The sequence below is a fragment of the Lolium rigidum genome, chromosome 6, assembly GCF_022539505.1.
Source record: "Lolium rigidum isolate FL_2022 chromosome 6, APGP_CSIRO_Lrig_0.1, whole genome shotgun sequence".
Lineage (NCBI taxonomy): Eukaryota > Viridiplantae > Streptophyta > Magnoliopsida > Poales > Poaceae > Lolium > Lolium rigidum.
Window position 1 is genome coordinate 186120002 of NC_061513.1, and position 13544 is coordinate 186133545.

The window sequence follows — 13544 nt, forward strand, 5'->3', positions numbered from 1 at the left end:
CCCTGACAGTGAAGTCGCGCGTTCTCACAAATCCGCGGCTTCTTCTAAAAAAGAGGCCGAGTCTGAAGCCACTGCCTCGACACACTCCCTTCCTCCTGCTGTTTCTCCAGGGAACAAAAGGAAAAGGGATGAAGTCGAAGATTCCGGCACCTCCAAGGCCGAAGAAATTGGTCCTTCAGATAGGAAGGCGGCTTTCAATCCTTACGAGGATGCCCTTGTCAGCTCGTAAGTTCCATGTTACTTTTTGTTCCTTTGCTCTCGATGTTTTTTGCCTATCTTGATTCTTATATTGTCGCCACTTTGTTGCAGTGATGATGAAGAAGAAGAACCTACTGACGCGGCTGCTCGAACGAGTATGTCGCGTACGTTAGTTATATCTGAAGCCCAACCTGATGGAGGTGAAACTTCGCCTCCTCAGCAAAACATTGAGCGTTCAACTCCACCTGCAAGCCCCCGTGCCCCTTCGCCAAAGAGGGCAAGGGTTGAACCATCCAAGGAACCTATCCTGTTCCCTGGTAACTCTTCGACACCTTCATTGGATGACGTAAGTTTTTCACTCTCCTCTTTTAATTTATGTTCCGATCTTTTCAGTACTTTCATCTTTTTCTTTTGGTTCTTGCGATATTTTGTCGAATTCAAACTGGCTATATTGACTTCTCTTTTTCTGTCGTTCATCTCTTCAGCCTTTTATGAAGGAATTTATCCGCCTTGGTACCCAATTCATCGGGTATCGTGACCATACCAAAAAGCTGGAAGGTACTATTTTTACCCGCCATCTTTGTTGCATGTGTTCTATTTTGTTGTCATGATATTTGATTATCGTTCATTCTTCCAGGGGATCTTGCGGAGTCCAATAAACGCGCTGACGCTCTTGCCACCAAGTTACAGCAGAGCGAACAAGCTCGCAAGAAAGCTGAAACAGATGCTGCCGCCGTCGAAGATCTTCGAAAAAGACTTCACAACGCAGAAACTTCTTTGAGCGAACATATAGCTCAGCAGTCTGCCCGCGAGACAGAACTTGTTGCTCGCATAGAATTGCAATGTCGACGTTTTGTTAGTAAGTGCTCAGATCCTTGTGTATATTCTCGGGTTACTTCGCATATTCCGAGCATTCTATATTTACAAGCTACCCTTTACTTGTTTTCAGGGAGAACTCATCAAGAATACGTGGTGGATGGTCCTGAAGGCGACGAGCTTCTCGACGCGCTTACCCTTCTTGAAATTCATGGGGACGAAGCACGCGAAGGAATTGCTGACGCTGAGGCAGGTCTGTCGAAGCTTTTCCCTTACTTCTTCCCGAAGAAAGAGGAGCCCGACACTTTTGTTGCTCTTGCCAAGAGCTTCAACGTGCCGTGATACGTCCCAAACGTATCTATAATTTCTTATGTTCCATGCTACTTTTATGATGATACTCACATGTTTTATACACATTATATGTCATTATTATGCATTTTTCGGCACTAACCTATTGACGAGATGCCGAAGAGCCGATTCTTGTTTTCTCGCTGTTTTTGGTTTCGAAATCCTAGTAAGGAAATATTCTCGGAATTGGACGAAATCAACGCCCGGGGTCCTATTTTTCCACGAAGCTTCCGAAGACCGAAGAGGATACGAAGTGGGGCCACGAGGCAGCCACACACTAGGGCGGCGCGACTGGGCCTTGGCCGCGCCGGCCTGTTGTGTGGGGCCCTCGTGTGGCCCCCCGACCTGCCCTTCCGCCTACTTAAAGCCTTCGTCGCGAAACCCCCGATCCGAGAGCCACGATACGGAAAACTTTCCGCAGACGCCGCCGCCGCCAATCCCATCTCGGGGATTCGGAGATCGCCTCGGCACCCCGCCTGGAGAGGGGAATCATCTCCCGGAGGTCTCTTCATCGCCATGATCGCCTCCGGATCGATGTGTGAGTAGTCCACCCCTGGACTATGGGTCCATAGCAGTAGTTAGATGGTTGTCTTCTCCTCATTGTGCTATCATGTTAGATCTTGTGAGCTGCCTATCATGATCAAGATCATCTATTTGTAATGCTACATGTTGTGTTTGTTGGGATCCGATGAATATTGAATACTATGTCAAGTTGATTATCAATCTATCATATATGTTATTTATGTTCTTGCATGCTCTCCGTTGCTAGTAGAGGATCTGGCCAAGTTGATACTTGTGACTCCAAGTGGGAGTATTTATGCTCCATAGTGGGTTCATGCCTCCATTAAATCTGGGACAGTGACAGAAAGTTCTAAGGTTGTGGATGTGCTGTTGCTACTAGGGATAAAACATCGATGCTTTGTCTAAGGATATTTGTGTTGATTACATTACGCACCATACTTAATGCAATTGTCTGTTGTTTACAACTTAATACTCGGAGGGGTTCGGATGATAACCTCGAAGGTGGACTTTTTAGGCATAGATGCATCGCTGGATAGCGGTCTATGTACTTTGTCGTAATGCCCCGATTAAATCTCATAGTACTCATCATGATATATGTATGTGCATTGTTATGCCTTCTTTATTTATCAATTGCCCAACTGTAATTTGTTCACCCAACATCTGTTTATCTTATGGGAGAGACACCACTAGTGATCTGTGGACCCCGGTCCTATTCTTTACATCTGAAATACAACCTACTGCAATTGTTCTTTACTGTTCTTCGAAAACAATCATCATCATCATCCACACTATACATCTAATCCTTTGTTATAGCAAGCCGGTGAGATTGACAACCTCACTGTTACGTTGGGGCAAAGTTCTGTGATTGTGTTGTGCAGGTTCCACGTTGGCGCCGGAATCCCTGGTGTTGCGCCGAACTACACTCCGCCACCAACAACCTTCAACGTGCTTCTTGACTCCTACTGGTTCGATTAAACCTTGGTTTCTTATCGGGGAAACTTGCTGCTGTGCGCATCACACCTTCCTCTTGGGGTTCCCAACGGACGTGTCAACTACACGCATCAAGCAAATTTCTGGCGCCGTTGCCGGGGAGATCAAGACCCGCTGCAAGGGGAGTCTCCCACAGCCAATCTCTTTACTTTGTTTTTGTCTTGCTTTACTTTATTTACTACTTTGTTTGCTGCATTATATTAAAAACACAAAAAAATTAGTTGCTAGTTTTACTGTCTTGTTCTCTATATCGAAAACACAAAAAAATTAGTTACTTGCATTTACTTTATCTAGTTTGTTTTATTTACTATTGCTAAAATGGGTACTGTTGAAAATACTAAGTTGTGTGACTTCACTAGCACAAATAATAATGATTTCTTATGCACACCTATTGCTCCACCTGCTACTACAGCAAAATTCTTTGAAATTAAACCTCGCTTTACTCGAATCTTGTTATGAGAGAGCAATTTTCCGGTGTTAGTTCCGATGATGCTCGCTGCCCATCTTAATAATTTTGTTGAACTATGTGAAATGCAAAAGTATAAGGATGTAGATGGTGACATTATAAAATTGAAATTGTTTCCTTTCTCCTTAAGAGGAAGAGCTAAAGATTGGTTGCTATCTCTCGCCTAGAAATAGTATTGATTCGTGGACTAAATGTAAGGATGCTTTTATTGGTAGATATTATCCTCCCGCTAAAATTATATCTTTGAGAAGTAGCATAATGAATTTTAAGCAATTAGATAATGAACATGTTGCTCAAGCATGGGAGAGAATGAAATCTTTGGTAAAGAATTGCCCAACCCATGGACTGACTACTTGGATGATCATCCAAACCTTTTATGCAGGATTGAATTTTTCTTCGCGGAACCTATTGGATTCAGCTGCTGGAGGTACCTTTATGTCCATCACTTTGGGGGCGGCAACAAAGCTTCTTGATGATATGATGATAAATTACTCTGAATGGCACACGGAAAGAGCTCCACAAGGTAAGAAGGTAAATTCCGTTGAAGAAACCTCTTCCTTGAGTGATAAGATTGATGCTATTATGTCTATGCTTGTGAATGGTAGATCTAATGTTGATCCTAATAATGTTCCTTTAGCTTCATTGGTTGCCCAAGAAGAACATGTTGATGTGAATTTCATTAAAAATAATAATTTCAACAACAATGCTTATAGGAATAATTCTGGTAACAACTATAGGCCAAATCCTTCTGCTAATGGTAATAGTTATGGGAATTCTTACAACAATAATAGGAGTGTACCCCCTGGTCTTGAAGCCATGCTTAAAGAATTTATTAGTACACAAACTGCTTTTAACAAATCTGTTGAAGAAAAGCTTGATAAAATTGATATTCTTGCTTCTAAGGTTGATAGACTTGCCTCCGATGTTGATCTTTTAAAATTGAAAGTTATGCCTAATAAGGATATTGAAAATAAAATTGTTACTACAGCAAATGCCATCCAAGTTAGAATTAATGAGAATAGAAGATTGATGGCTGAATTGCATGCTAGGTGGGAGAGAGAAGGAAATGAAAAACTAGCTAAAGAGAATAATGTAGCTAAAGTTTAGACTATTACCACCACTAGTAATGTTAATGATTCACATGTTGTTACACCTCCTACCATCAATGGTAAAATAATTGGTGTTGGCAATGTTTCTACTCCTAGTGCAAAGCGTGCAAAATTGCCTGAAACTGCTAAAACTGCTGAAATTGACAAAACTCCTGAAATTTTTCAAAATATTGGGGACAATGATCCCATTGCTGTAGATCATAATGGTTTAGACTTTGATGATTGTCACATCTCTGAAGTTATAAAGTTCTTACAAAAACTTGCTAAAAGTCCCAATGCTAGTGCTATAAATTTGGCCTTTACAAAACATATTACAAATGCTCTCATAAAAGCTAGAGAAGAGAAACTAAAACTTGAAACCTCTATTCCTAGGAAGTTGGAAGATGGTTGGGAGCCCATCATTAAGATGAGGGTCAATGATTTTGATTGTAATGCTTTATGTGATCTTGGTGCAAGTATTTCTGTTATGCCTAAGAAAATCTATGATATGCTTGACTTGCCACCATTGAAAAATTGTTATTTGGATGTTAATCTTGTTGATAATGCTATAAAGAAACCTTTGGGGAGGATTGATAATGTTCATATTATGGTTAACAATAACCTTGTCCCCGTTGATTTTGTTGTCTTAGATATTGAATGCAATGCATCTTGTCCCATTATATTGGGAAGACCTTTTCTTGAACTCGTTGGTGCCACCATTGATATGAAGGAAGGTAATATTAAATATCAATTTCCTCTCAAGAAAGGTATGGAACACTTCCCTAGAAAGAGAATGAAGTTACCTTATGATTCTATTATTAGAACAAATTATGATGTTGATGCTTCCTCTCTTGACAATACTTGATACACACTTTCTGCGCCTAGCTGAAAGGCGTTAAAGAAAAGCGCTTATGGGAGACAACCCATTATTTTACTTCTGCACTTTTATTTTATATTTGAGTCTTGGAAGTTGTTACTACTGTAGCAACCTCTCCTTATCTTTATTTTATTGCATTGTTGTGCCAAGTAAAGTCTTTGATAGTAAAGCCAATACTAGATTTGGATTACTGCGCAGAAACAGATTTCTTGCTGTCACGAATTTCGATATGCCTCTCTGTAGGTAACTCAGAAAAATCTGCCAATTTACGTGCGTAATCCTCAGATATGTACGCAAATTTCATTCAATTTGGGCATTTTCATCTGAGCAAGTCTGCTGCCTCAATAAAATTCGTCTTTACGAACTGTTCTGTTTTGATAGATTCTGCTTTTTATTTCGCATTGCCTCTTTTGTTGTGTTGGATGGATTTCTTTGTTCCATTAACTTTCAGTAGCTTTGTGCAATGTCCAGAAGTGTTAATAATGATTATGTCACCTCTGAATATATGAATTATGCACCGACCCTCTAATGAGTTTGTTTTGAGTTTGGTGTGGAGGAAGTTTTCAAGGGTCAAGAGAGGAGGATGATACAATATGATCAAGAAGAGTGAAAAGTCAAAGCTTGGGGATGCCCCCGTGGTTCATCCCTGCATATTTTAAGAAGACTCAAGCGTCTAAGCTTGGGGATGCCCAAGGCATCCCTTTTTCATCGACAACTTATCAGGTTCCTCTAGTGAAACTATATTTTTATTCCGTCACAACTTATGTGCTTTACTTGGAGCGTATGTTTGTTTTTATTTTTGTTTTGTTTGAATAAGATCGGATCCTAGCATTCTTTGTTTGGGAGAGAGAGACGCTCCGCTGTTTCGTATGAACACATATGTTCTTAGCTTCATATTTAATGTTCATTGCGAAAGTTGGACTATTTCATTCATTGTTATATGGTTGGAAACGGAAAATGCCGCATGTGGTAAATGGTTTAATGTCTTGAATAATGTGATACTTGGCAATTGTTGTGCTCATATAGATCATGTTTAAGCTCTTGCATCATGTACCTTGTACCCATTAATGAATAACTACATAGAGCTTGTTAAAATTTGGTTTGCATGATTGATCTCTAGAGTCTAGATATTTTCTGGTTGAGGTGTTTGAACAACAAGGAGACAATGTAAAGTCTTATAATAGTTACAATATGTTCATATGTGAGCTTTGCTGCACCTTTTATACTTGAGTTTTCTTCAAACAACCTTGCTAGCCTAGCCTTGTATTGAGAGGAATTCTTCTCGTGCATCCAAATCCTTGAGCCAACTACTATGCCATTTGTGTCCACCATACCTACCTACTACATGGTATTTCTCCGCCATTTCAAAGTACATTACTTGGGTGCTACCTTTAAAATTTCTATTCTTTGCCTTTGCAATATATAGCTCATGGGACAAATAGCCTTAAAAACTATTGTGGTGAAGAATATGTACTTATGTGTCTTATTTCTTAATAAGTTGCTTGTTGAGCGGTAACCATGTTTCGGGGACGCCATCAACTTTTACCTTTGTTGAATATCATGGGAGTTGCTATGCATGTTCGTCTTGTCTGAAGTAAGGGAGATTTTCATGATCAAATGGTTTGAGTATGCATACTGTTAGAGAAGAACATTGGACCGCTAACTAAAGCCATGATTCATGGTGGAAGTTTCAGTTTGGACAACTAATCCTCAATCTCTTATGAGAATATTAATCGTTGTTGAATGCTTATGCATTAAAGAGGAGTCCATTATCTCGTTGTCTATGTTGTCCCGGTATGGATGTCTAAGTTGAGAATAATCAAAAGCGAGAAATCCAATGCGAGCTTTCTCCTTAGACCTTTGTACAGAGCGGCATAGAGGTACCCCTTTGTGACACTTGGTTGAAACATATGCTATGCAATGATAATCCGTGTTAATCCAAGCTAATTAGGACAAGGTGCGAGCACTATTAGTATACTATGCATGAGGCTTGCAACTTATAAGATGTCTTATACATAACACATATGCTTTATTACTACCGTTGACAAAATTGTTTCTTGTTTTCAAAATGAAAAGCTCTAGCACAAAAATAGTAATCCATGCTTCCCTCTGCGAAGGGCCATTCTTTTACTTTATTGTTGAGTTAGTTTGCCTATTCTTTCTATCCCAGAAGCAAACACTTGTGTCAACTGTGTGCATTGATTCTTACATGTTTACCTATTGCACTTGTTATATTACTTTGTGTTGACAATTATCCATGAGATATATATGTTGAAGTTGAAAGCAACCGCTGAAACTTATATCTTCCTTTGTGTTGCTTCAATGCCTTTACTTTGAATTTATTGCTTGATGAGTAACTCTTATGCAAGTCTTATTGATGCTTGTCTTGAAAGTATTATTCATGAAAAGTCTTTGGTATATGATTCATTTGTTTACTCATTATCTTCATCATTGCTTCGAATCGCTGCATTCATCTCATATGCTTTACAATAGTATGACCAAGATTATGATAGCATGTCACTTCGAAATTATCTTTGTTATCGTTTACCTACTCGAGGGCGAGTAGGAACTAAGCTTGGGGATGCTTGATACGTCCCAAACGTATCTATAATTTCTTATGTTCCATGCTACTTTTATGATGATACTCACATGTTTTATACACATTATATGTCATTATTATGCATTTTCCGGCACTAACCTATTGACGAGATGCCGAAGAGTCGCTTGTCTGTTTTCTGCTGTTTTTGGTTTCAGAAATCCTAGTAAGGAAATATTCTCGGAATTGGACGAAATCAACGCCCAGGGTCCTATTTTTCCACGAAGCTTCCAGAAGACCGAAGAGGATACGAAGTGGGGCCCTCGTGTGGCTGATTAAATCTCATAGTACTCATCATGATATATGTATGTGCATTGTTATGCCTTCTTTATTTGTCAATTGCCCAACTGTAATTTGTTCACCCAACATCTGTTTATCTTATGGGAGAGACACCACTAGTGATCTGTGGACCCCGGTCCTATTCTTTACATCTGAAATACAATCTATCGCAATTGTTCTTTACTCGTTCTTCGCAAACAATCATCATCATCCACACTATACATCTAATCCTTTGTTACAGCAAGCCGGTGAGATTGACAACCTCACTGTTACGTTGGGGCAAAGTTCTGTGATTGTGTTGTGCAGGTTCCACGTTGGTGCCGGAATCCCTGGTGTTGCACCGCACTACACTCCGCCACCAACAACCTTCAACGTGCTTCTTGACTCCTACTGGTTCGATTAAACCTTGGTTTCTTACTGAGGGAAACTTGCTGCTGTGCGCATCACACCTTCCTCTTGGGGTTCCCAACGGACGTGTCAACTACACGCATCATGCCGCAAGATCTTGGGCTCAAACTTCGCCAAGAGGGCCTGAATATTGGCGTTGAGGGTACCATTGCGCTGATTGCGGATAGCCAACAAAACGTCGACTGGACCAAGGTTGGCAACATAAGGGAGATGGAAACGAAGGAATGGCAATCTCTGATTAAAGCTGCCAAGCCTCCCTCCAAACCAATTCTTTCCTTCCTTGGTGTTAAACCAACTCCTGCTCCAAGCACATCCAAGCCGGAGGTCAAGTAGACCACCCTTTCATTTCCCTTTCTTTTTTCTTTTGATGCTGTCGCCCTAGTAGTTTTGGCGACAACTACTTCAGTAGTCCATTAGGGACCCTTCTTTTGTAATAGCAATGTATATACTTCGAGAATGAATGGAAATCTATCTTTGCTTGATGATTGATATCGAATCTTTTATTTCCAGTTGATTTTTGACAACTATACTGCAACTCCTCGTCCTTCCGATGTTTTACCTGCGTCCTCCCGTTCGAAGAAGGCTCCTGTTGCTGTCGAACGTGTTGAAAATTCTTCGAGTAAAAATTCAGCAGAAGACTTGGAAGAACTTCGCCAGCAACTCCAGTCTGTGAAGAAACAATCACTTATGATGATGGAACAATCTCGAAAATCATCCGAGAGGGAAAAGATTGCGCTTCAACAGGCTCAAGATGCCATAGCTGCCAAGGAAGCCACCGTTTCTGAAGCTGAAAAAGCGACCACTCGAGAAAATTTTATGCTTGATTTGATGAATGAAGCCAGTGCGGATATGTCAGGTATTCTTTTGCAAACCAAGACTCCTTCTGTTTTCCCGTTATTTCTTTTTCGAGATTCTTATGCTGTCGCCAAATAGGTTCCTTTCTCGACACTGCTGCTGAAGATGAAAGGCTAAACACCAGGACCAATCTCCTTGTTAACCTTTCTCTTGACCATGGTTCTCTTTTCTGGGCCACTGCAGAACGTACCCGACAGATTGTCAGGTTTCAGGACCGCGCCTGTCAGTTTCGCGATTTCCTTGATTTCTGCACCAGAACATTGACCCTGGTTTACAAGACGCTATTTCCTCGGAACGAGGCGCCCGATACTCTTCTTGGTTTGTTGGAGAAATTTCAAGATGCTACTCGTATCCATCACTTTGTGCGAGCTCAGCTTTCTGTCGGTGCCGGGTTTGCTATGATGATGATCAAAATCTGCTATCCCAAGTTTGACATGAGCCGATTGTTACCAAGTGTTTAGCCAAGATGGCGAAAAGGAAAAGGGATGTTAGCAAGCTTGAGGATCATGTGACCCTCGTTGCCGAAGATATGATGGATGAACTTCTTCGGATGGATGCTGAGTTTTTCGTAAGGGGTAGCTATGCTGAACATAGTACTCGTGCTTCAAATACTGGACGGATGACCATAGATAATATACTGAGCCGCCATTGACATTTTTCCTTCTAGTTTGTCGAGTTTTCTCAGGAATTGCGTCTTGTATGTTGTACACATATTCTATATTGTAAAGTTAGTACATATTTCTATTTTTCCTCCTCAAGCCCCCGAGTGTTTCGGTGGTAAATCTCTTTATTGTGTATGCGAGGTTGTGAACCAAGGCACCCAAATTCTTATTAAATATACTATATTTGCGGGTACTAGCCCCCGAGTGTTTTGTTCTTTTTCGATTGCTATTTTGTACCTTCTTTTTATCTGGCGAGGTATTTAATACCAAGGCGAGATGTTTTTGCCAGTTAGATTCATCTATATTGTATATATACTTGTAACTTCGAGGCGTAAGCCCCCGAGCATGTCGAAGAAAAGGTATATATCTCCACTATCTTTATTATATTGCAGCACCGCGAGCCCGCCTCATTAAAAACCTTTCCCGGCCCCACTCGGTGCCCCGAAAAAGGAAAAGAGTGCGTCTGAAAACTCGCGGGCGTTTCAGTACATTGTATTTTTACAAGGAGGACTATATTTCGACACTAAGCGTAAAAACGCCTTAGCTGTGCCACGTTCCAGGGGTTTTTCTCGGGAACCCCTGTCTTCTTATCTTTGATCCTGTATGCTCCTCCTTCGATTACTTCTGTGACGATGTAAGGGCCAAGCCATGGCGACTCGAGTTTTTCAGTACGTTCTTGATTGAGTCGCAGAACTAGGTCTCCAACCTGAAAGGATCTTGGTCGCAAACGTCGACTGTGGTAGTTTTTCAGGTCCTGCTGATATTTAGTTACCCTTGACAATACTTCGTCTTGAGCTTCGTCGAGTGCGTCGACGCCATCTTCCAGTGCTCTCCTGGAAACTTCTTCATTGTATTCCGTGACTCTGGGAGAGTCGTGCTCTATTTCTATCAGCGAGCATCGCCTCTCGCTCCATGGACCAGGAAAAACGGAGTCTCCTGTGTCGCTGTATTTGGTGTTGTTCGGATGCTCCATAACACACTCGGCAGCTCCTCTGGCTAAGTATGTCGAGCTTTTTCCAGTGGCCCTAACAAGCGTTTCTTGATACCATTGCAGATGATACCATTGGCTTTCTCGACTTGGCCATTGGTTTGAGGATGCGCAACTGACGCGAAGTGCAATTTGATGCCTACCTCTGCACGATACGCCTTGAATTCCTTGGATGTGAAGTTACCGCCGTTGTCCGTGACGATGCTATGAGGTACTCCAAACCGAAAAACAATGCTCTTCACGAATTTTATTGCTGACGCCGCATCTGGTGAATTTATCGGCTTCGCTTCTATCCACTTGGTGAATTTGTCGACAGCGACGAGCATGTACTCGTATCCTCCTGGCGAAGTTTTGTGCAATTTTCCCACCATATCGAGACCCCACTGAGCAAAGGGCCAAGATAAAGGTATTGGCATCAATTCCGCTGCTGGAGAGTGAGGCTTTGCGGCAAATCTCTGGCACGCGTCACAGGTTCGCACTATCTCTTTCGCGTCCTCAATTGCTGTCAACCAGTAAAATCCAGCTCGAAAAACCTTGGCTGCAATAGCTCGACTGCTTGCGTGATGACCACATATTCCTTCGTGCACGTCCTTCAGAATTATCCTTCCTTCTTCGGGTGTGACGCACCTTTGTAACACACCCGAAATACTTCGTTTGTACAACTCCCCTTTGACCACCGTGAAAGCTTTGGATCGTCTAATAACTCGCCTTGCTTCAACTGGATCGTCGGGTATTGTTTTCCTTAGGATATATGATATATACGCCTGCATCCATGGGACTTGCACCATCAGTACTAGATCCTGTTCCTCTTCTTCTTCTTCTAATGTTTCTTTCGCAGCCCCCGAGGGTTTCTCGTTCTTCTCCTTCTTTGTTGATTTCTTCGGCTTTGTGGATCTCTCTGTTATCTCCTCGCAGAACACGCCTGGAGGGATTGCGAGGCATTGCGACCCGATGTTTGCGAGAACGTCAGCTTCATCATTGCTCAACCTGCTGATGTGGTTTACCTCACATCCATCAAACAACTTCTCCAGCTCGTTATACATTTCTTTGTACGCCACCATGCTATCATTGACTGCATCACATTGGTTCATGACTTGCTGAGCCACCAATTGTGAGTCGCCAAATATTTTTAGTCGAGTTGCGCTGCAGGCTTTCGCCATCTTCATCCCATGTATAAGAGCTTCGTATTCTGCCTCATTGTTGGATGCGTTTGGGAACGTCATCCGTAAGACATATTTTAATTTGTCGCCTTCAGGTGATATGAGTATCACGCCTGCTCCAGCTTCCTCTAACCTCTTGGAGCCGTCAAAGTTCATAGTCCAGGTTCTCGATAAATCCGGAGGTCCCGTGTTTTGCAACTCCATCCACTCGCGATGAAGTCCGGTAGAATTTGCGACTTTATTGCTTTTCTTTTTTCATACGTGATGTCCCGAGGAGAAAGTTCTATTCCCCAAAGGGAGACACGATCTCGTAGCTTCCGGATTGTTGAGTATATTGGATAAAGGCGCCTCATTGACCACTATTATCGGATGCGCCGAAAAATAGTGCCGCAATTTTCTTGCAGTTGTGAATACTCCATATGCTAGCTTTTGGTACTGCGGGTACCTCTGTTTTGAAGGCGATAATACTTCACTAATGAAATATACTGGCCTCTGCACTCCATGGAGTTTTCCTTCTTCTTCTCTTTCGACCACTAGCGCCGTGCTGACCACCTGGGGTGTAGCCGCAATGTATAGCAGGAGGGGTTCTTTCTCTTTTGGCGCCACCAAAATTGGTGGTGTCGAAATTGTGCGTTTAAGATCCTCGAAAGCTCTATCTGCCTCTTCGTTCCACTGGAACTTATCTCCTTGCTTGATTAGGGCGTAGAACGGTAACGCCTTTTCTCCCAGTCTAGCGACGAATCTGCTTAAAGCTGCGACTCGCCCAGTTAGCTGTTGTATTTCTTTCAACTTTGTTGGCTTCCTCATTGTTACGATAGCTTGGATTTTTTCGGGATTAGCTTTGATCCCTCTTGCTGAGACTAGGAACCCGAGAAGTTCTCCTGTAGGGACGCCTGATACGTCTCCGACGTATCGATAATTTCTTATGTTCCATGCCACATTATTGATGATATCTACATGTTTTATACACATTATATGTCGTATTTATGCATTTTCCGGCACTAACCTATTAACGAGATGCCGAAGAGCCGCTTGTCGTTTTCTCGCTGTTTTTGGTTTCGTAAATCCTACAAAGGAAATATTCTCGGAATTGGACGAAATCAACGCCTGTGGTCCTATTTTTGCACGAAGCTTCCGTAAGACCGAGGGGGAAAGGAAGTGGGGCCACGAGGCGCCGCCACAACAGGGCGGCGCGGCCCAGGTCTTGGCCGCGCGGCCTCGGTGTGTGGGCCCTCGTGACGCCCCTTTACCTCGCCCTTCCGCCTACAAATAGCCTTCGTCGCGAAACCCC